The sequence below is a fragment of the Micromesistius poutassou genome (genome assembly GCF_964030765.1).
Source record: "Micromesistius poutassou genome assembly, chromosome: 2".
In the NCBI taxonomy this organism is placed as follows: domain Eukaryota; kingdom Metazoa; phylum Chordata; class Actinopteri; order Gadiformes; family Gadidae; genus Micromesistius; species Micromesistius poutassou.
In genome coordinates, this window is record NC_140272.1 from 819,378 (window position 1) to 843,377 (window position 24,000).

General features: G+C 46.9%; 1 pseudogene across 1 annotated transcript in view; it reads right to left on the minus strand.

Moving 5' to 3' along the window:
- LOC311339051 (membrane-associated guanylate kinase, WW and PDZ domain-containing protein 3-like) overlaps positions 1-24,000 on the minus strand; it is a 133,465-nt pseudogene that overhangs the window by 92,435 nt on the left and 17,030 nt on the right. The gene's annotated exons all lie outside the window — the stretch shown is intronic.

Consider the following 24,000-nt stretch of genomic DNA (forward strand, 5'->3'; position numbering starts at 1 on the left):
CTTTCTTCCCCCCCCCCCCTCCCTTTCTCTCTCTCATCCTGTAGTGCTTGGGTCCTGAAGCGGTTGTCAACGGCGACCAGAGAAAACTGTGATGGAGACCATAGCTCAGCTGCTTGGAACGACAGGCTGGCACCGGGAGGACGCATAGACAGGGTAAATCACCATGCAATGCATGATGGGAAGGTATATATTGTACATTCAACCTGATGTCGTCAGTCGGGGGTTGGGAGTTCTGGGGGGCTGACAGTTAAGACCTTGAAATTGTCAGCTGGCTCCTTCAATATACCGAGACACAGGTTCAGAGGGGGTTGGGAAAAATGTCTTCAACCATAGTCATCCTGAATATATAGGCATAGAGCCAGTGCGGGCTTCAACAATGCCCAATAATCATATTTGAAATCATTGACCTGACCTCTGCTAAGATAGCCCATGATTATCCTGCAAGGGGAGATGTCATCTTTCACTTGGGTTGCATAACAGCGACTGGGAGAACACAAAAAAAATCACTGTCGCATGAATGAATTAAATCTACCGTGCACAAGCCGTGCACGCAGTGAATGTAGTCCTCAGAATTGCATGCGCCTAATGCCATTCAATCCTGCTTTTCATTCTAAAAAAACTAAAAGGGGCCGAAAGCGAACGTGGATCCTCCCGGAGCTCCTGGCCTGGGAGCGTGAGGTGGTACAACAAAAGACTGCAGTGCTGCACTTTAATCCAACCCAGCCACTCATGTTCGGCGGATAACTTCCCTCTCTGTCCCCCTCCCTGCCTCTAGGTTCTTATCACTCTCTCTCTTTCTAACTACCATCATCCCTCTCCTCGTTGCAAACACTCTGCTTTTTTACTCTTCCAACCTCTCGTCCCCTTCTCTCTCTCTCTCTCTCTCTCTCATTCTCTCTCTCTTCTTTTCTAACTATCATCCCTCTCTTCGTTGCGTACCCTCTTTTCTTTTTAACTCTCCCACCCTCTCGTCTCCTCTCTCTCTCGTTCTCTCACTCTCTCGCTCTCTCTCTCGTTCTGTCTCTCTCTCTCTCTACTTTCCTAAATAACATAATCCCTCTCCTCGTCACATTTCTCTAATTTTTAACTTTCCCATCCTCTCGTCCCCTTCTCTCTCTCTCTCTCTCATTCTCTCTCTTCTTTTCTAACTATCATCCCTCTCTTCGTTGCGTACCCTCTTTTCTTTTTAACTCTCCCACCCTCTCGTCTCCTCTCTCTCGTTCTCTCACTCTCTCTCTCTCTCTCTCTCTCTCTCTCTCTCTCTCTCTCTCTCTCGTTGATCATCAAAAACTATTGGTGAGTGCTTGATCTTCATCTACCACCACAGGGACAAAATATCCTTCCTCTCCTCTCCTCTCACTCTCCTATTCTCCAAACTCCTCTCATCCTACCCTCCACCTTTCACCCATCATCACCCCTTCTCTGCTCTCCATCTCCTTCAACCTCCCCTCTCATCTTCTTCTTTCCCCACCTTCTCCCCTCCTCTTCCTCTCCCCTCCACTTCCTCTTCATCACTTTCTCCCTCACTCTTCTCTCCTCCGTCCTCTCCTTCACACCACCAACCATCCGCTCCACCTCTAAAGTTAATCTCTCTCTCTCTCTCTCTCTATATTACACTAATAAGACTAATCACCCCTCTGGCTGCCTGGGAGAACATGTCAGGGAGGGACGGAAGAGGGGGAAGGGGGGGGGGGGGGTGGGGGGAAGGGGGAGAGAGAGGGGGAGAGATCAATGAACCACATCAAAGGGCTGCAGTAGCTTGCCAAGCAGGCCAGTGCTGGGCCCTGGAGACCGGCTGCCACCCCCCCCAACCCTCCCTACATCTTTCATGAGCTGATCCACTATGGTTACTTGGTATAGTGGTGTTCTGTTCTGCTGCTGCTCCTGGATGGAGTTTAGGGTGTGTTTAATGAGCAGGATAAAGCACTGAGGACTCCAAGCACTGCATTTACGACCGGGACTGATAAGGCGAGAGATGGGCTGGAGCATCATGCAGATGTGTGTGTGTGTGTGTGTGTGTGTGTGTGTGTGTGTGTGTGTGTGTGTGTGTGTGTGTGTGCTTGGGTTGGGGTAAGGACGTGTGTGTTTGATTGTGCATTATCATACACACATATACTCACACACGATCCCCACACATGACACAGCCACACAAATGCGCATACACACACAAAGACCCACACACACCTCCCTCCCAATATGCATGCACACACACGACACACACACACACACACACACACACACACACACACACCTGCTAATCCCACAGCACAATTAGGCACCTGCATGCAAACCCACAAAACACACTCCCACAAAACGCACTCCCACACAGGGGCAAGCGGTTATTTCTACAGATACATTAGACAGTGCATCCATAATTGATACGCTTCTAATTAGAGCCTAGTTCGCCTGTGCCCAAGTAAGGGTTAGGCAAGATTACATAAAGAAAACTTCACCAACTCAACTTAACTCGTCTCATCCACCCCCCCCCCTCTACCTCCTCCTCCCCAGGGTCCAGGGAGCCTATAGGAGATTTGAGTGCTCCAACGTCAGCCTCTGCCCAGGCGCCTGCTAGCCAGGCAGCAGCAACAACAGCCGGCCGCGAGAGGAGGACCAGAAGGCCCTCGAGAGACTGAGGGGCGGATGTGAGCCGGTGCCTCTGCTCCCTCCTTCACTTAAAGGAGAGAGGGTGGAGGGAGAGGGAGGGGGAGGAGGGAGAGGAGGTGGAGGAGAGGGGGTGGAGGGAGGAGGGAGAGGGGGTGGCGGGAGAGGCGGTGGAGGAGAGGGGGTGGACAGAGAGGGGATGAAGGGAGAGGGGAAGGAGGGAGAGGGGGTGGAGGGGGAGGGGGTGGAGAGAGAGGGGGTGGAGGGAGAGGGGAAGGAGGGAGGGGGGAAGGAGGGAGGGATGGAGATGAAGGGAGAGGGAAAAAAGGGAGAGGAGGGGCTAGGGAGAGGGAGAGTGGGGAAGGAAGGACGGAGGGAGAGGGTATGGAGGGAGGGGGGGAGGAGATGGAGGGAGAGGGTATGGAGAGAGTGGGGATGAAGGAAGAGGGAAAGAAGGGAGGGGAGAGGAGGGGTCAGAGAGAGGGAGGGTTGGGGGGGGGAGAGTGTGTGTCTGTGTGTGTGTTGGGGTGATAGGTATGCAAGGGATCAGGGTGTAAGGTAACCTTTAGTTTGGCTTAAGTGATCACCGGCTGATTCTGGATGAGAAACTGCTCACCACACATGCAGACACACGTGTACACACACACACACACACACACACACACACACACACACACACACACATCTAGGCACCTATACTCACACACATTTGCACATGTTTACAAATGTATATACACATTTTAGATACTTTATTCAATTCCAAATTACAAGTACATTTTCATTAGGAATCACATTTTTTGAATGATCAAACAGATTAAAACAGATCAGCACATTGTTTTGTATGACAATACAATCTCAGGGGTACAGAAAACATCTCCTTTTCCAAATAAACATGCTTCCTATAATGGCTGAATAGCCCCCCAATGCAAAGTCCCCGGATCACCAGCCTGTCTACATGCCCTAGACTACCAAACACCAGCACAATAAGCTGGCATCTGTAGCCAAGGTTTTCAATGGTGGATATTAACGATTGGTATTTTACAGTCTTAGAAAGATAAGAGTCCTCCATAAACAGATCAAATGCACATACGCTACTTCAAATAGTCTAACTGTTCTGGAATGCTGAGATATGACAACAATATCTGGTGTATTTGGAATTCCTAATTCCTTTGCAGGTGAATCAAACCAATCAGACCAATCAGACCGTACAGCAGTGTGCCTATAGAGCTTTTCATCAGCCACACAGGGAATCCGAGCAGCAACGAGGTCCACAAGTCTGTCGTGTCTGGCAATATACAGTCCTTTAAGTGATGTGCAACTGTTCATAATGTGGGCTACTGACTCCAGGTATTGTCAGTCATGCAGCATGCAGAGTGGTAAATGGATGGAGGGAAACCACAGTGAAAGGTTGTATTTGGTGGGAAGAACCTGTAGATGTGCATTTATACAGAAAATAAGGATCTCCTCACTGATGTTGGCATTGCTATAGATGGTGTGTGATACAGAGTGGTCTGCACAGGGCTGTTTGGCCAACTTTCCCTGTAGTTTTAGACTGGACCAGTACTCCATATTTTGGGCTCTCTGAATAGACAGGAGAGTCTGCCTGGATGTTCTAGGCTGGAACAGGTGAACACACACACACACACACACACACACACACACACACACACACACACACAAACACAAGCATTTGCACTCCCAATGACACCGACTTACAAACACATACACTTAATATGACAATTACCTTCAGATTTCTACCAGATCTTAAGTGTTACCTGGTACATTGTGGTGTATGGTAGTGCAACCACAGGGCTATAACTAACACAGAGAACACACACACACACACACACACACACACATAATTACATACTATTGCATTTTAGCCTTGGTTTCCTCTGCTAGAAGAAGACCTGAGAGGTTGTGTGCTTTCATTCAAACAGTGTCATTGAGATTAAAACCTCTTTTCCAATTCCAATATATTCTCAAATAAACACTCAAACCAATAATAATAATAACTTTTATAATCAAGTACAATGACCATCCACACTGTCCCATTTTTCATCCCTGACTAAACGTGCTTGTTTGACAGCCTCCCTCGCCGACTGACTTACTCCCACTCCAAAGCCAACTCTGTTGTGAGATCCTGACGGCTGATTAGCCCGCCGTGGCTAAATGTCAGATCAAATGACTACGTTTCCCAGGGTGACAATGGACCGCTGTCTGGCCGCGGTGACAGACTTCCTGTCCGTTCTCCGGGCTCCATCTTGAATGGCTGCCGTCTGAAAGGGCAGCGAGAGGAAGAGATGGGACACATACGATGAATCCCAACTGGTTCCCGGATCAATGCGGTCACTGGTTTACACCTGCTGTAACCGGAGGAGGTTGAACTCTTTCTGACGGTGAATATAACGTTTTTCAAATTGGATTTATTAGGCTCGGATGTGAAAGAAATGCATCGTCGGATTTCATTTGTGGGCTAGAGACAAGGAATTAAAGCCTAAGTGTCTAATTGAAAGCTTTGCTTTGCTTTTTCGGTGTAAAGATCGTTTTGGATACAATCTAAAAAAAAGTGCCTGCTGAAAAGCCGATGGTGGTTTATTCAAATAATGTTTCCTCTGAAAACAGAGATGGCATTTTGGAAATCACAACCTCACTCTTAGCAAAAAGGCTAAGTGGCCCCAAACTATTACATTTGGCAGGACATACACCACTTACGATATTTATTACTGTCACAAAATGCCAAGGACGATATAAATGACTGCAGTATAAAAAAAAAAATGCTCAACTGCCTTTTGATCTCTTTTTTTATACAGTGACATCATAAGTAAAAAAAACAAAAAGCATGTTCCAAAGATTAGATTCTTTCGTCTTTTTTAAAAAGAGAGAGTATTTAGATACTGCTCAAGGCCATACTTCTAGAAGTTAAAGTTGGGGCTGTATTCTTTCCTTAAACTGCTAGAGCTCTAGGATGGAGTATCTCTAGAGAGAAGGCCTTGTCTATGAGAATTTTAAATAGTACCCCCGTTACAGCCTTATAAGAGATCAAGAGAAGTACCTCACTCACACACACACGCACCAGCACATGCACCAGCACACGCACACCCGCACCCGCACACACACACATTATAAACAATGCGTGTTTTCACCCACAAAGCCTTTTCTAAATGATATTCAAGCCTTTCCACAATGGGAACAGTTGTCAAAATGCCCTGAATCTTGTTCAGGGACTTGAAAGAGACAAAAGACATTGAAACAGACTGCATTATATTCCACACAGCCTACAATGGCAGCGTTTCCATTTGTATGAACAACAATGCTCTGTCCAACTTGAATTGAATAAGAACATGTAGTCCTGCATATTGTCAATGGTGGACAATACGCAATACGCTCTCCGTAGTATTTGGTAAGCCGACTTGAAGTCTTCCATATCACTCCCCTTATAATTCACTGTGTACTTGGGAACATTGAAGTACAAGAGCTTCTTAGTTCAACGTACTGGAAATAACCAAAGCAGGATTGTCCACCCTTCATGCACTGGTTCAGTGACAATAGAAAACATGCAGCTCATTTCCAGGAGAGCATGAATTCAAAAGTGAAGTGTCTCCTCTTGTATGTCCTTTCCTTCACTGCATCAGAGAAGTTCCTTGTATGGGTGCAAAGTAAGCCGGTTATGAAACTCTCTCTGGGTATGGGAAAGAAAACAGCTTTAATAGTAGTGCAGCTTTAATCATTAGGACGGCTTGTCTCAACACTCGGGCTCAACGGCACATCGGTAGACACTGCTGACTACGGGGGGAATCCAACGGAAAGCTTCTGAATTACAAATCAAGGTTCACGCAGAGTTTAACCATCTAGTTTAAATTCCCAAGCATACGGTCGTGTCGGCACGGATGCAAAATTATGTTTATGAAATTCAAATCTATTTGAAGCAGGAGAACAAAACAACACGATTCTTAATTGCCGTGTGTCGCATTGCAAACAGGAGGCGAAACTCACACTGCGTGTGCTTTGGACTCAATCCTCTGGACCAAAGAGTTGTGTTAAAAGAAAAAAGCTCACATACAAGCACAAGTATCACCCGGTTGTGTATTAATAGTACAATAAGCATCTGCTAGTCCATACAAACAGCGATGATGGGAGGCAATCAAGGCAGCATGAAAATGGTTATGGCGTGGTAATTAGACAGCGTTTAATGGACGTTGTTTAATATTTCTGTCTGCCTTGTAAAAATCTTGTGTATGGTGATTCGGGATCCAAGGCTGGGAATGAACACAATATAATTGTTTATTATCTTTGAGTATGTTTGTAGCATTGTGGAATAAAGTGTTATTATTATCGTATTGTTATCGTCTAATTGACGAAATAAGACGATTATGGTGAGTTCAGGAGATTCACTTATAATGATTACAATGAGAGATGTTCAGTGACTAAGCGGAAGGATGAAACAGTTTTCAGTGGGAAACTGTTTAAATGGCCTTTTACTTCACTGTAATGGCCCTCGGTGGATCTGCTTAGAATGGAATTTAACTGATTAATTTCAATGTATTTGAATTAATTAAGACAAATCGATGTTGTGTGAAATTCCCCATGCCTTTTCTTGGATCTTTTAACTTTCATCCACCGCAATGAAAGTCCACGGCAAAAACTGTCAACCGTTTTCGATTTTGAAAGATTTTCTGGTCCTTTACGATACAGCTTTTCAAGTCATATCTTCATGTGGAGTTTATATGATATGGAATTTACTGTATATGACGCAGACCATGAAAGGATTAACTGCATTTGCCGGTTTTCTGGTCCACTAAAATTCACATATAATTCTTGTATTTCAAGGATACTCTTTCTTACTCTTCTCTGTAAGGTAGTACTACCATTCCTAACCCTAATCCTCTAAAAACTGGTTTCAAATCCATATTGAAATTCAGTGTTCGTACTTGACATGACAATATTATGATAAGCGCCAATCCTTTCATACGTCTTCAATAATCTGTTAATTCCTTCATTTTATTAATTAACCTTGAAGGCCTGAAAGAGGAAAAAGACAATTTCAGATGTCACTTCCTGTCTCTGGCCTTGGCCGTGTGTGGTGTGTGTGTGTGTGTGTGAGTGTGTGTGTGACACTAGGTTGATTGAACAGATCCCATATAATACATTCTAGACTGCTACCAGACAGATTAAAACAATTGCTAATTACCATTTAAAATGTCTAATTGACCCATGGCCTGACACGTGACTAGACAAACACACATTAGTTCTCTCTCTCTCTCTCTCTCTCTCTCTCTCTCTCTCTCTCTCTCTCTCTCTCTCTCTCTCTCGGAATAATAATGGAGGATGACAGAATATGATTGAATGGGGTCTAGCACGATATAATAGAATGGAGCTAACAGTCAAGCACAGTGTAGAATTGAATAGAACCGTAGAGTACAGAACCAAACCAGAGGACAGAACTCTAAAAGTGAAGAATAACATAAAGCAGAATAACGTGAATATAAATATGATGTAAATGTATATACAGGCAGATAAAAGTTGATGCTGTGTATAAAGCCAGATGCTTGGAAAGTCTCATGTCTTTTATAATGGCAGTTATTGAGAACAGAGGGTGGGTTTGACGAGGTAAACGTTGCTGTTTACTGGCACCGTCTCACTGATAACAGACATTGCTTGAAAAAGATGAGAAAAAACTGTCAGAGATGCCTTGGCAAATGACAATATTTTTGCCAAACAATCTCCCGATCCAAGGGTGACATTTACAACCACAGGGAGATAAAATAGTCTGGGAGAGAGGCTGGAGGGCCGCGCGCGCGCGTGTGTGTGTGTGTGTGTGTCTGCATGTGTGCGTGTGCTGTCTCTGTAAAAGTCAGGTGAGATCAAACTGGATGAAACTTAAACAGACTCATTTCACGGCACACATCACTGAACTGTGTAAATGTTCTGCCGGCTCTGTAACCGCTGGTAAGACATGATGACGGCTGAGAAGGTCAGCGGGAATCAACAGGCTCCCAGCAACGCTACCTCCAACCCCAAAGGCCCTCTGGAAACACAGGGATCAGCACACGTAGCGCTGAGCTCACCTGTAGGGGGAATATTATGTCAACTAGCGGTAAAAGTCCTTAATGATGGTGATTAGTAGTTACATAACCTAGCCTAGTAGCTAACCTGACGAAAACATCACCTAACCGTAAACGTTATCTAAATGAGTGCTAACCTTACCTAGCCTAGCGGTAGCATTACCTAAGCCAGCGCCCATAACAGCAGGGTCATGTGCCAGGGGGAGCTGCGGAGACAGAGAGTAGAGTGGGTGGTGGGGTTCGGCGGGTAGGGGGGGGATGACAGGGAAGGTCAGTGACGAGGAGCCCCCAAGGGTGAATCAGCTGAAGCTTTTTGTGTTAGTGTGTGTGTGTGTGTATGTGTGTGTGTGTGTGTGTGTGTAGATTATGTCAGTCTGGCCGTGGTCAAACTGCATCCGGAGGGGTGAAACCCATCCTCCTCTCTGATTAATCATCTCTCCCCCAGGAGGATGTGTGATTTCACACACTGCAGCATCGCTGCTGCCAGTGAAACATAGACACTAAACTGTGTGTATGTGTGTCTGTGTGTGTTTGCGTCTGTGTGTGTGAGTGTGTCTTCCTCATCTTTGTATTTGTGTGTGAATGTATGTGTACATTTGCGTCCTTCTGTCTGTTTGCTTTTGTGTTAGTTTGTGGGTAGCGTAAACAGCGCTGCATATGGGAATGGGAAGCAGTAAAGTTAATCTATTTTGGGGTATTTGCCCATGTTGGATGAAAGCATAATTTGGATGACCTTTAAATGCATGAGTGAGTGAGTTATTGTACATGCCTTTGTGTGTTTGTGTGTGTCTGTGTATCTCTGTGCCTGAGTGCGCACTGCACACGTGTGTGTGTGTGTGTGTGTGTGTGTGTGTGTTTGTCAGTGTGCATGTATCATGCCAAATGGACCATGCAGTACTGTGTGTGTGTGTGTGTGTGTGTGCGTGTGTGTGTGTGTGCGTGCGTGCGTGCATGTGTACATGCCCGTGTGTGCGTGTGCGTGCGTGTGTGCATGAGTATGTTTATGTGTGTGTATGCGTGTGTGTGTGTGTGCATGTGTCAAGCCAAATGGACCGTGCAGCACTGCTGGTTATGCGGACTATGGTCTCCCTCTGTCCCTCCCAGCGATGGCTTGGCGAGCGGTCACTCTGGACCAGACCAGGCTCGCCCAGACCATCAGTCAATCAGTGGGAAGGGTTTAGCAGCTGGGCTCCAGGGAGGTGACCCAGCTGCAGGGGTGTCTCTGACAGAGCCGTCCCCCCATGTGATGTCTGTTTCTCCTCTGCTATGGGGCTGGCAGGAGGACAGAGAATAATGGCTCTCAGCATTCAGTGGGAGGCCAGGCAGATATGATGTATATATATATATACGTACGTACGTACTATGTGGATGAGATGGAACGGAAAATAGATCAGACGGGAAGGTTGAGAGATGGGAAGATGATGGTGAAATAGAAAGCTGGGAAGATGACGAGAGATTGAAAGTGGGGATTTATAGGAAGACATAAAAAAGCTTTGGCATTGTGAATTAGCAATGTGAATGGCATTGTTTCCTATGTCAATAAAGCTCTCTTGAATTGAAAAGAAATGAAGGATAGAAAGACACTGACAGAGACACAGAGACACAGACCCACAGACGTACAGAAAACTAGACAGATGGACATACAGAAAAATAGACAGAGAAAGACAGACAAACAGAAAGAATCGTCAGGGAGACCAACAGAGTGACAAACTTATACATTTAGGCATTTGGCAGACCCTTTTATCCAAAGCGACTTACAATAAGAAACAGTATATCACTGTCGGTAAAGTAAGGTGCGTATAGTGTGTACAGAGATACTGTGTATCCAGTGTGTTTGACTAGACTCAGAGAGGTAGTGGGTTGTATGCATTTCCAGGTCCTGCTTTATGCAGTCCATCTGAGTGCTTTCTGTTGTTTGGTCCCCAGATCATAGCGGAGTTACGGTCGGCTCTCCCAGGCAGAGTCATTCACCTGGATGACTCACGGCCCACACACAAACTGGCTCTATTTTGTCTCCCCTGTACGTGTTTTCTAAGTGGATCTCGCTCACAGCCAGACCGTCGGTGTGTTAAACAAGGCGTGAGTGTCTGAAAGCGCTCTGTTGCTGTAATGTGACGGTAAAGAGGACTTTTTATTCTTTCTGAACCAACCAACTGCTTTTTTAAAGAGGCAGTTTATGTAATTTTGAAGAGACAGACTTGCACCCCTGGGCACAAACATCAATGGATGAATAATTTAACTAATAACAATAGATTACCACTGCGGTGCCAATTACAAGGCCGGAATTAGATGCAAAAGCCGACTGTCAGTGTAAGATGCAAGTGTAGGCGAAATGGAAAAGTGTGATCGGGTTGTGCGATGGCAGAACCCTGCTCTTATTTTTCGTGTGATTTCTCCCAGCAAAAATACTTCTTACTCAAAGTAGGTCAGCTTAATGTTTTTTGGGGATTTTTTTTATTAAGTTGAATCAGAAGACATGAACTCTGGGAAGCAGCGCCAGCGTTGGGAGCGCTGGGCTGCGAGGAAGACAGACGGATGAATATTGATCATCTCTCGGCGTGATTTGAATCCTCCGCTCCGAGTGGGTGTTTTTTTTTTTTTTCACAAAAAAAAAGAAAGAAAAGGCAAACGAACGGCGAGGACACGCGTCACGAGTGACTCAACAAAAAAGAAAAAGAGGCAGCGGTGGCAGCGGTGACGACGGCGGAGGCACAGAGGGAGATGAGCGCTTTTTAATAACGCTCGTTCTCACAGAGCTCGACAGGGACAGGGCCCGCGGCGTACACGCAGAGAACTCAGCGACGGACCCGGGGGAAGGAGCCCTCTTATTGGCTGGAAGAAAGGAAACCCCCCCCCCCCCCCCTCCCTCCCCCTCACTATCCCCATCCCCTTTTCCTCGTCCAATCGGCTTCACCCCCCCTCCCCACACCCTCTCTCCTCAATGGGTTCCCTTAACCTGGTTTATGTGGCCATGATTGATGCCAACAATTAAGGCCATATGAAACATTCATGAACAGAGGCTACATTCTCCCGTCCTCGCCCCGACGTCCCGTTCCCCGATGTGATTCAAGCAGAACACGGGAGTCTCTGAGCGCTCGGTGCGGGGAGGAAGTGAGGCACTTGTCTTTTGCAGGGATAAGGAACACAGGAGAGCTGGCGGGAGGAAGGTCCTCAGCCGCGTTCAGACACAGAGACGGTGGTGCCCTAGGGGTTAAAGCCATCGCGGTTCTCCTCGTGTGGAGAGACACTGATAAGAGCCCCCTTTTCTTTCATTTTGAAATAAATGAAATAAGAGTGCTTTTCTCTCCATCAGTCTCATCCATCTGCGGTTTAAATTACTTATGAAGCATGTCACAACCTAATGGGCAGAGTTAGGAGGAGCCGGGCTTGGGTGGAGGGGTTGGGTTGGAAGGAGGGAGGGAGGGGTTGGGTTGGAAGGAGGGAAGCGAGAAATTATGAATTAGTTCCCGTGGAAACGGCGCTGGCCTCGCTGTGCTCCGTGTGTGGTGCGTTCAAAGTGGCGCCGCCAGGCCCGGGTATTCAAACAGCCCAGTGTATGTCCTGCTCTGCCACGTTTGAAGCGCGGTGTGGGACTTTTATTTTGAAGTGCGTCATTCTCCTGGGGTTCAGAGAGATTAGGGTGGAGGGAAGTACCGGTGTGCCTCTTAAATTATTTTTTTTTTTACCAGGCTATGGTAAATCCTGTATATTGAGGTCAAGCCAGGTTTTTTGTTTTCATGTTTTGTATGGTTCTCATGATTTAATGATTTCTTGGTTCTTGTGTAACGTATTGTGTAACATATTTATTTAAGTGGAAATAACTGCAAATCGTTGCCATCGGATTGTTCAACGTGTGCGTCCTGTCCATATAGATGAGACGCGTTGGATTATGTAAATAGTAGGAAAAAAAAGATGACGATTTGCCAAGTTGCAAATCATATTAATGCATGTCAGCTAAAGTGAAAACACAGGGGGCTTAGACAGCACATTCTAGATGCGTTGAAACGGTGAAGCTGAGAGATAGAGAGATACATAGATAGAGAGATAGATAAGGATGGAGAGAGAGCGAGAGAGGGTGAGAGAGAGAGAGAGAGATAAATTAATAGAGAGATTGACAGATGCAGATCGATAGCACAAAGGCTATAGAGGTGTGGAGGTATAGAGAGAGCGATAGGGAGTGCTACAGAGGCAGAGAGAGAGAGGGATTGAGCGGTAGGTAGGTAGAGATGGATGGATAGAGACGACAGAGAAAGAGTGTAAACATGCTACTGGGGGGGTGTAGCGTAGAGCCCTACATCTTTTCTGGAAGCAGGGAGACTGCAGTCAGACGAGCTGCGTCGACCGACTAACTGCTGCATATTCATCCAGTCTGATTAATGGATCCCAGATCTCTTGGCATAACGCCCCTCCCCCCCTACCCCCACCCACCCCTTCCCCCCCGGACAGTTTATGTAGAGAAGCGGCGTTCAGTTCCACCGCTACGCCCGGGTAATGCGTCCCACGCCACTTAATGAGCCAGCCCACGGGGGGGGGAACTAATCTGTGTTCAATATTTTAGTTAATCATAATATTTTCAAAAGACACGCCGATCCACCAGGAGTGGCTGTCAGGCAGACGCCGTGTCGGCGCCTGACGTTCCAATCCCACACGCCGCCGTACCCGATGATATTCATTAGTGCCATCTGTTACTGACATCTAGGGACGCATCGCTCTGCCATGGCAACAGGCTGAACCGACCCCGACCATGTTTTCTCCAAGTTAAGTATACTTTCAAGCTTTTATTTTGGGTACTTTTTTGGGTAATTTGGGGTTTTTATATGACTTAATTGTCAGATGTCACACTTATCACCAAGCGATTAATTTGCGCCACAGGATGGTTCAAATGGATGTTTATCCATATTTTACCTAAATATCTTATATTTTCTCGCTAATATTCCCTTTTTATTTAGATTACCTGATTGTCAAGTTATAATAATGTCCCCAGCACTATTTGAATGTAGCAATTTAGGCAGGTCACGTTTTCTACCAGTGTCAGTTGAGTGAGTCTATTACTCACCAAATAGAAAACGATAAACCCTGGTGCTTTAGAAATGGTACTATCAAAACCTCCACTGTGAGTATTGCTAAGAGTCAGCCCGGCACACTTTGTATTCAACCATACATCCGCTCCACTGCGCCAACACACCACTCACTGCCACACACACACACACACACACCCCTATCCTCGGTACTAGTCATGGTAATGGTAGTAATACAACGCTCAGCAGCCCTGAATTCAATTCCAGTTCAAAAGAAGCCAAATCGCAGACCACTAATCGCGTTCGACACCAATCAACCCTGGAACCACACTCTCTCGGGACATCTTTCTTTCCAGTTCCAAGCCAATGTGCAAGAAATCTTAGCTACGGGCCCTTGAAGTGGTGTCACTTTCACGTGCATCACAGGGTGGGTGTTAGTGATGTGGCACCCAGGGTCACGTGACAAGCAGAACATCCTCTAGGTTCCCATAGTGACTCAGAACTTTGGGAGGAAGGGACATCACGGCAACGACAAAGATTTCATTTTGTCGTTTCAAAACCACTCTATCACTAACAGCAATCGTCTTGGCCATTTGTGACTCGGACCCAGGTTAGGACTATAATGGACACAATGTTCATGGATCTGATAATGCACATGATTAATTGTGTCTATCCGCGTCGATCCAAGTGGGAAGACGCGTTCGTCGTTGGTTTTCCGCTTAAATAAGAAACATCACAGAGACGAGTTGGTGATAGAGTGATGAGCACACTTCATTACCGCCATGCAGACACGTCACTATTTATAGATACACATCATATACACCCTGGGGTCACAGCAGAGAGCGTGACGGTGAGGTGGTAGCTTCTGAAACACAAACACAGGTGCATGGTTTCCAAAGAAGGTAAAAAAAAAAACCTCAGAGGGTTTCTAACACACCGGGGTGGAAAACAAGCAGAAAAGGTAGAGATGGAGACAGGAAGAGCAGACGGTAAGATAATGAGAGAAACAGAGAACGAGTGGTGTCGAGGTCGGACAGAGCGAGGTTGAGGGTGAGGAAGGGCCTGACTTTACCTCATTGTGGTAAAAGAATATGAGGGAGCTAGAGATGGAGAGATGTGATGAAAATAAGAGGGCGAGCAAGAAAGAGAACGAAAGGGCCAAACAAGATTGTGCACCAGGAACAATGATAGGGTGGTAGAGGGCAATCAGGGATACAAAGGGAGAGAGAAACTAGAAAGTTAGAGAGGGGGAGAGGGAGAGAGAGACAGAGACATAGAGAGAGACAGACCCGAGACATAGAGAGAGAGAGAGACAGAGACAGAGACAGAGACGGAGAGACAGAAAGCGAGAGAGAACATGTGAGTGACGGAGAGAGAGCAAGGGAGTGTGTCAGAACCTTATTGGGATTATTTGTCTTGCTCCTCTGCTCTGATGAATCTCATTTATTGTGGCTGACAGCCGAAGGAAAGCAACATCAAAGAGGAGCCCCCCCAGATAAAATGTCCCTTTCTCCATAATGAATGAGAGGCCGGAAACACTAAAACAGCAGCGGTGGTGAGCCTAGAAATACACAGAAGAAACAGACTCTCTTAGAAGCCGAGGAGGAATTACTCAGAGAGTTGTTTTGCAGGTCTATGTAAAGCAGGGATTGACTGCTTGATCTTCCTAAAGTGCTACAGAGTGGAGACACATGAGTGCAGGGAAATACAAAGCAGTTCTGCCTGCAGCATGTTGGCTGTAGGGTGAATCCTTTCACCTAATACTCATTTAGAATTTGTTTCCGTCTTTCTTTTCTCCGTGTGTCTGGCAGTATGGTTCAGAGGGTCAAAACTGTCCCCCCCCCCCCCCCCCCCCCCCCCCCCCCCCCCACCCACCCCGATTCTCATTGCCTCATCTATCCTGGGAAAAGATATTGCACACAATCCAAAAACGATCTGGTAAAAACAGTGAACAGCTTGTAAAGTCATGACAGCTATACGATTGCACTCAGTCTACCCCCCCCCGGCATCGGAGGTCGACACAGCTCAAGTTTGCTTCTTTCCTTGCAGTAGTACTACTACATTGTCGAAGTAGTAGAAGTGCAATTACTTTTGGAGGTCTCCAACATAGCAACAGTATTATAAAATAAAAAAGTTACGGTGGGCATGACAGTGACTGTAGAGAAGGTTTGTGAATCTGTGGTCGTGCTCTGTCGTCGATTAAGGTCATGGTGGCCAGTCCTTCCACTTAAAATGATTTTTTTCTTCTTTCCTCTGTCTCCTTGGGAGGCCCTTCCCTGCTGCAGACATTAGCGTCCAAACGATGCAAACAGACCAACCGAGAAGGATTCAATATTTGTATCACAGCAGCAGGCCTTGCCAGCAAAGCAGGTCATAATTCCTTCATCTTGGCGACAGCAGAAGGCCACAGCTTCTCTCACAAAAGTAATTAAACAAATATAAAAAGAGTCTGGATATTGATGTTGGGGCTGCGGAACCATGCGCCTGGTTCTGGTTGTGTTTTTCTTTTCTTTTCCCTCTCTGGGCGGCTGCAGGCAGGTCGTCCTTGAAGACCGGGCATAAATCGACGGTCGGCAGCATCGAACAGGCGGGCCCGTGGAGAGTCTGCCAGCGAAAGCATAAACTTAATTAAGTCCTACCTTACAAGGTGTGTGCATGCACCGGGAGTGCAGTAATGAAAGCCCAGCACCGGGACACAAATTGGTCCAACAAGCAGCTCAAACGCACGGCTGACAAGCCACTCGTAGCCCGTCCCATCCCTCCTTCCTCCACATCCCCCCTCCCCAGAGGAACACTACCAGCATCCAAGAGACTAATAAAAAAAATTATTAAAGCTATTCCTTTAAAAAGCAAGAAATCTTTAAAAGGCACACATTGTTCAACAATGTTCTCAGGCTAGTCTGCAGATAGCCTAAGCCCAAAGAGCTAAACTAATCAATGATGGTTTTGTCACCATTTTTTATATGGTCCAATAAACCGACCCCAAAATAAAAACCATCCTAAAAAAGTTTTTTCTCCCGGGGTTTTTATTGTGTTTGGGTGCGTTCCTGGGCTGTTTCCTCACGCACGGAAGCACTGTCATTGCTCGGAGCGACCTCACGAAGACACTCACATCCGGCCAAGCGAAGCCAGACAGAAAAAAAGCTGTCGGCTAGCATATATTTTACAGAGGAGTATTCTGTCAGCCAGGAGTGGATGCTGACGCATCACTAAAGGTAAGGCTTTACCGACTAACTAACAGCATGGGAGTTGGACTTCTAATAAACATATAGCTCTGTAGACGCGCTGGACAATCAAGTCCAGAGGTCTTTATCTTTTACATAACTGACCCTGAGGTGCTTCCCGGGAACCCTCTCACCAACATCTTAATGATGAATCTCTTTGCTTTTATTATTTTATTTATATATATATATATATATATATAAATGGTTTAGATTTCACAAGACTCTGAATCGGATAATCTTGCCGTTACCATGGAAACAGCTCAGGAATACCGAGAAAAATACGGTCAAGAGTTTGAGATAGTTTTGCAGTGGATGCTTTTGTGTGTGTGTGTGTGTGTGTGTGTGTCTGTCTACCTTAATGAGCCTGCCTGCTTTTTAATTCTAGTGTGACATGATTTATTGTTCAATGACAAAACATAACTCACATAATCTATAAGACAATCAAGGCTCTTCGCCTGAGTTAAGTCTAAGCCATTAGTTAAGCCTGGCCCTAAACCAAGTCTAGCCCTAAGCAAAGCCTAGCGCTTGATCCAGTCTATGTGTGTTACATTAATTACTCTGTACCTAACGATTAACCACACACAGGTACAACAGTATATGGTTATTTTTTTTGCAGGCCAAATCACCTCACTCTACAAACCGGCTTTTTCCAGAAAAAGCTGTTGAATTAAATAGGAATCCTAATTCTTCCCCCAGATGTTCTGGTACTAAACAATCATTCCAGTCCATATGGAATATCCAAGGTTGTTTATGATGGAATTTGCCGGAATGTCCCTGAATAAAGTGGCAGCCATTTTGTGGCTCCCAGTCCCCTCCTCGTCACCTATTACCCGTGCATCACCAAAGGCGACAAACATTGTAGTCCAGGGTCAATAAACCGCCATTTGGTGTCCATAAATACTGCAGCACAGTGTTCAATGGATGCACTTCAGCTGATAAACGATTTCCTCTCACCATTCCACCTGCGCACACGGTAATTGCAGTGACGGATGAATACATATGAGAGAATAAAGGGAAGAGCCACAACAATGAAAAACTAAAAAATAATCAAATAATCGGAAGGGGAAGACACGGCAGAGGTCAAAGTTTATGCCATTCGACAGAGAGAGAAGCTTTACAATCCAAAGTCACCAGGTCTACCTTGATTGTACACAGATAACAACTGTAGACGTACTAATCATGCAAACAACTTTAGTTAAGTTGATATATTCTATATTCTCTGTAGCTAATTTTAATTGTATAATGTGATTGTTCTGCCTCACTCGGGAATCATTCGGAAAAAAAACCCTCTGCTGGCAGCTAAATGACCAAACGTGAATGAATACTTAACGACTACATTAACCAGGACGACAACATTATTATTATTATTGAAAGTATTCTCTAAAGTTGCATTAGCAACAGAAAATGTATAAGCATGTTGTATTAACATTGAAAGCGATGCGCTGAAAAGGCGCGATAGCAGCTGTCCCCGTTTGCCTTTGATGTGCATACTGTTAGCTGCTTTAATCAGTCAAGACTTTGAAAGGAGAGAAGTGAGAGGAGGCCAGAGGTCTGGAACGCCCACCTGATGCATCGTTTTCTTTATATTATCGCTTTGCGATAGAGAGAGCCATGTTAGCCATGCAGGGCTCCGCTGTTAGCACGGTTATCATCGCCAGCTTAATGAGGCAGATAAATCGCGGCAGGGGGTTTATCTGTGTGTTCTGATTCGTTGCCGCGGTAATAATGTTGGACGACTGACCCTCTGGGAGAAGCGGCTCAACATACACCTGGTATCAATTGGCACAAGGCGGAAATAAATGTTTTAACGCATTAGTGCAGGGAGGTCACGGCTGGACCTTTCACATTTGGTGCCCTGTGTGAGTGTGTGATTGTGCTTTTGTGCACATGATATGATGCCTGACTGATGGTGTGTGGCTGCAGAATACACCTGTGTGTGTGCGCGTGCGTGTGTGTGTGTGTGTGTGTGTGTGTGTGTGTGTGTATGTGCGTGCATGCGTGGCTGTGTGTATAAGTGTAAATGGGGGACTGATGATGATGATAACGGTGATGATGATGATGCTGCTGATGGTGGAGGTGTTGATTGAGATGGAGATGATGACGAAACTGAGGATGGAACTGAGCCTGGATGTGAGGGGGAGCCGCCACCTCTGCAGTGCTACCAAGCATCGCACAAGGGGCCGAATACATCCGGGTCCCCCCCCCCCCCCGACAGCTCTCTTCAGGGCCGTGGTGTGGCTCTGGCCTGGAGAGATCAGCCCTACTGACCCTTTCTTTACATGGCAATAAACCCAACGCCAGATGCAAAAGGGAGCCTTTGTTACATCAAGCCAGTGATTGGCCACTGGTAATACCCTGCTCTGTGATTGGTGGAGAGGTGGCAGTGAGATGGAGGGAGGGAGGAAGCTACGGGGGGGTGTAATCATTTACTACACAGCAGAGCACCAGTGGATTATTTATACACAGGCACACACACACACACACACACACACACACACACACACACACACACACACACACACACACACACACACACACACACACACACACACACACACACACAAGTTTACAACCAGGAATGAAACCTTATATATGAAGTGAGAGTGAGTGAGTGAGTGAGTGAGTGAGTGAGTGAGTGAGTGAGTGAGTGAGTGAGTGAGTGAGTGAGTGACAAATATATATACAGATATAGACGGAGGAGAGAGACAAAGAGAGTGTGACCGAGAGAGGGCAGACTGAGAGAGAGAGAGAGAGAGGGAGACCCCCCACAGCGTAGCACGACTCCTGTCTCCTTTTCCTGGCAGCTTCCTTTTCTTTTTTCTTTTCCTCAGCCCTTTTCATTATTTGCTTGCCGTGTTTGATCGCGTAAGCCCGGCCCGGGAGCGCTGGGACGGGTAGCCCCGCCTCTTTGGGGAGTTCTCTCTCCTGATTGGATAAAGTGGGAACGGGATACAGGAACTTTTTGTATTCATAACAGTTTTCTGTATTGTGCAGAGCAGAAGGACTTCCTGTTACTGACAAAACAATCTGTATCACTGATGGCTTTCAGAGGTTAGAGCAATTAAACACTTATTGTAACGAATAATATCGCCCTTTAATATATATTTTAAAAGTCAGTCTAATGAGTTTGCTGATGCTTTGTGCACATATGAACACTTCAATCATTTCCAAAGCAAACATGTCTCTCTGAAGTCTTGCTTGCTTGCTTAGACTACTTAGCTATGCAGAGTTCTGCCTGGGCTTTAAGTATTGCTGAATATCAAAATGATGCTGTCCAGCATTTTCAGTCCAGTTACAGCAGCCTCCTGCTGTAACTGCCCTGCCCTGCCCTGCCATCCTGTTTGATCCAGCCCCTGCAGTTCCTTTCATGTGAAAAAAGTTTAAGCCTGATGACTAAGCTAACAGCCATAGCAACAAAATAAATAAAATGTGTCTCTGTTCCCCAAAATCGTATCTCATTTGTACGGTCATTTCACCAAATAAATAATTATGCTTCTTTTATGTCCTTGTGGAACACTGAAACAAACGTAGAGTCCCAGTGCATGGCGCACACACACACACACACACACACACACACACACACACACACACACACACACACACACACACACACACACACACACACACACACACACACACACTTGCTCGTCAGCTGTCTCTGGGAGTTGTCCAGCCAGGCCGGGCTTGGATCTCAGGGCCGTCTCGTCCTCCGTTTTACACCCGCTGGCAGCCTGACACAGACCCGGTCCTGGGGACGCGGATGGGGAGGACGGGGATGAGGGAGGACGGGGATGAGGGAGGACAGGGATGAGGGAGGACGGGGATGGGGAGGACGGGGATGAGGGAGGACGGGGATGAGGAGGACGGGGATGGGGAGGACGGGGATGGGGAGGACAGGGATGAGGAGGACGGGGATGAGGGAGGACGGGGATGAGGGAGGGTGTGGAGGTGGGGGGGCCCAATAGCCAGTGTTCACACACTGCCTAATGAGATTAGAGCTCAGCTCTTAGTACACTCTGGAGGACAGGAGGCCAATTAGTCTGCCCCGAAGAGAGACAGAGAGACACGGGGACAGAGCGAGCCATGGAGAGGGGAGAGGGAGAGAAGGGCAGGGGGGGGGGGAGCGAGACAGAGACAGAGAGAGGCCAGAGGGAGAGAGAGACATAGATCGGCAAAGAGCGTAGGAAGAGGCAGAGGGGGAAGGGAGGGAAAGTGGTGGGGGGGAGAGAGGGAGAGAGAGGGGTGTGTGGTGGGAGATAGACAGAGAGAGCTACCAAGACAACGATGCTGATGCAAGAGCCTGCTTCCCATTTAAAAAAAGAAAAAAGACCCCCCCCCCCCCCCCCTTTATGGAGTTACAGCCGAGATGGCGTGTTTACCCGGAGAGCATCTCCCGGTGGTCAAGGTAACCACGGGGAGAGAGTGCAGGTCAGATGCATTCAGGTCAGTGATTACGTTAGGAGAAGGGCGGCTGATCGCAGCATAACAGAGCCCCAACCCAGCGGCGAAATGTGGAGAAATGTTCAGGCCTACACAATAACGAACCAATTAGTGAGAAATAGCCATTACCTAAAGCCACTGGACTATTCAGAATAACAATCAAGAGGATAGGAGCGTGAGCGCTCAATTTAACACGACTAACACAGAGCAGTGGAGGAGCTTCCATCGCTGCCGCACTCCAACAAGGCAGCCTTTTGCTCAGTTCACTTAATTTCTCACTTGGATACACACAGTCCCCAGACTTTCACCCAGACAGACCTGCGCGCACACGCACAGTTTATACGCACGCACACAGACACACACACACACACACACACACACACACACACACACACACAAACACACCCGACACTAGAGAGTATGGCAGTGTACTAAGGCTTAAATGGAAACTGCTAGGCGTTTAAGTGAAAGCAGGTGTTTGTCTTGTCTTGTGTGTGTGTGTGTGTGTGTGTGTGTGTGTGTGTGTGTGTGTGTGTGTGTGTGTGTGTGTGTGTGTGTGTGTGTGTGCGTGCGTGCGTGCGTGCGTGCGTGCGTCCTCCAATAAGGGATCAACTCAAAACATCCCACAGCACTAGAGAGAAATACGACGACGAATAAACAGATGACGGTATAAAAAGAAAAGCGTGAAGAAAAAGTGCAATCGGACCTCAGAGGAGTTCTGGTCCACCACCTGCACTTTCCCCTCTCGCTCACCGTTACAGAGAACATAAAAGAGAACATTGCGATCCAACAGGCCCAGCGTCTGCCACGCAGGGCTAAGAGGTGGCTATTACCAGATGCAACCGGGGGGGGGGGGGTCGGGGTGGGGGACTCAAACTAACACTGAAACCACTGAAACTAGCAAACGCGTGTCATAAACAAATGAACGTATGTGCTGAAATTGAAGCAAAAAAAACGATGAGACAAAATACAAATAAAAAACGAATGAAAAATGCGAAACTATAACAGCCTCGGGAGAGCGTTGTCGAGGTTTGGAGGTGTGTGTGTGTGGGTGGCGGATTAGAGGATTACGAATTGATCAGAGCGTACACTAGTCAGGGCAGAATCAACTTCCCACATTCTCTGCCCGCCCACCACCACCCCCCCCCCCCCCCCAATCGGTCGATCAACCGGTTTGATACCCGGGACAAGTGATGCCCGCACTCGCGCTGTGATGTGTACATCCAGGGGGGACGTCTCGATCCGGCTGTGTGGTGTCTATCCATCTGTGTGATTTACAGAGTCCGCTGTGTCCTGTGTACCCAGCTGTGATCTGTACATTCAGCTGTGATCATCGAGATATCCAGGCACTCGCACTTCCACGCGGCACCACCACCACCACCGTGGACAGCGTTACGCAGCCCAGACCGGAGTTGAACCCATGACCTTTTAACCACGGGTGCTTATTTGTGTGTCTATGTGCACGTCTACGCCTACAAGTCAGGCACCCACACAACGACGGGGTTAAGGGTAACCCGATCAGACCTCCGTGTTCCCTGAAATCCAATCAAAGCGGCGGCAACAACACACACGCATCGGTGTGAATATGATGACGGAGAGCGGAGGAACATGCCCCTGCATGTCACTACTGGCCCAGAACGCCCCTGGGAGTTTGAGACAATAATTACCCCTCGGTTTAATAATAAGTGGATTTCCTGAAACAGTGGAATGGACAAACATCTGTCCACATGTGATGGTTTCCCTTCCGCTAATGTGACAGTATGAATTAGAATTAATACAAATAATTACTCAAATGCACATCCACCGGGCAGCTAGTTATGTAAATGTGATGTGGCTATCTGGCAGCTGTTCCTCTCACTCTATGCCAATTTCCACTCTCTCCATGTGTTTCTCTCACCCCTACTTTTCTCTTCCCTCTCCCCCAGTGCTCTCTTCCTCCCCCTCGGTCTCTCTGCCTACCTCTCTTTGACTCTCTTCCAATCCCCCTCTTCCTCTCTGCATCATTCATTACTTCCCATTTATTTCCTTGAACGCAAAACACAAATCCTTTTTTTTTCTATTACAGAACGTCGTGCCACACTCACCAAGGTCTGAGCTGAATAAACCGATATGCTTAGTTGTGCAATAGCGTATGTTAAATACACAGAGGGGGAATGCAATTGAATGCCTGTTAAAACGTGAGTCGAGGAGCACATCGTAAAACAGGTTTCATTTGGAGATGAATGGGAGCACAGGCTCAGATCCACATCCATTACTGATTCACCAAATATGGTTTTAACCAGAGCTGATGAGGTGTCACATCCCCGCCAACACACACACACACACGCACACACACACACACACACACTAAAGCGCTAAGGGTGTCTTGAGAAGCGCTATGTAAATGCCATTCATCATTATTATTATCATGACTATTACTATTAGCATTATTATTATCATAACCCTTGCTGATCCTCCTCAGCCGACCCCACGGACCCCTCCCCCGCCCCCCCCCACCCCCATGTTACCAGGCTGCTTATGGAGCCATTATCCACTAGCACCGCTGCACGCCGTGATCCTCGTTGACTCCCACCCGCCTGCCACCTGCACGACATCCGGTGCAGATCTCCACAGTAACAACCCTCAACGCAAGGACGTTATTGATGAGCCGAT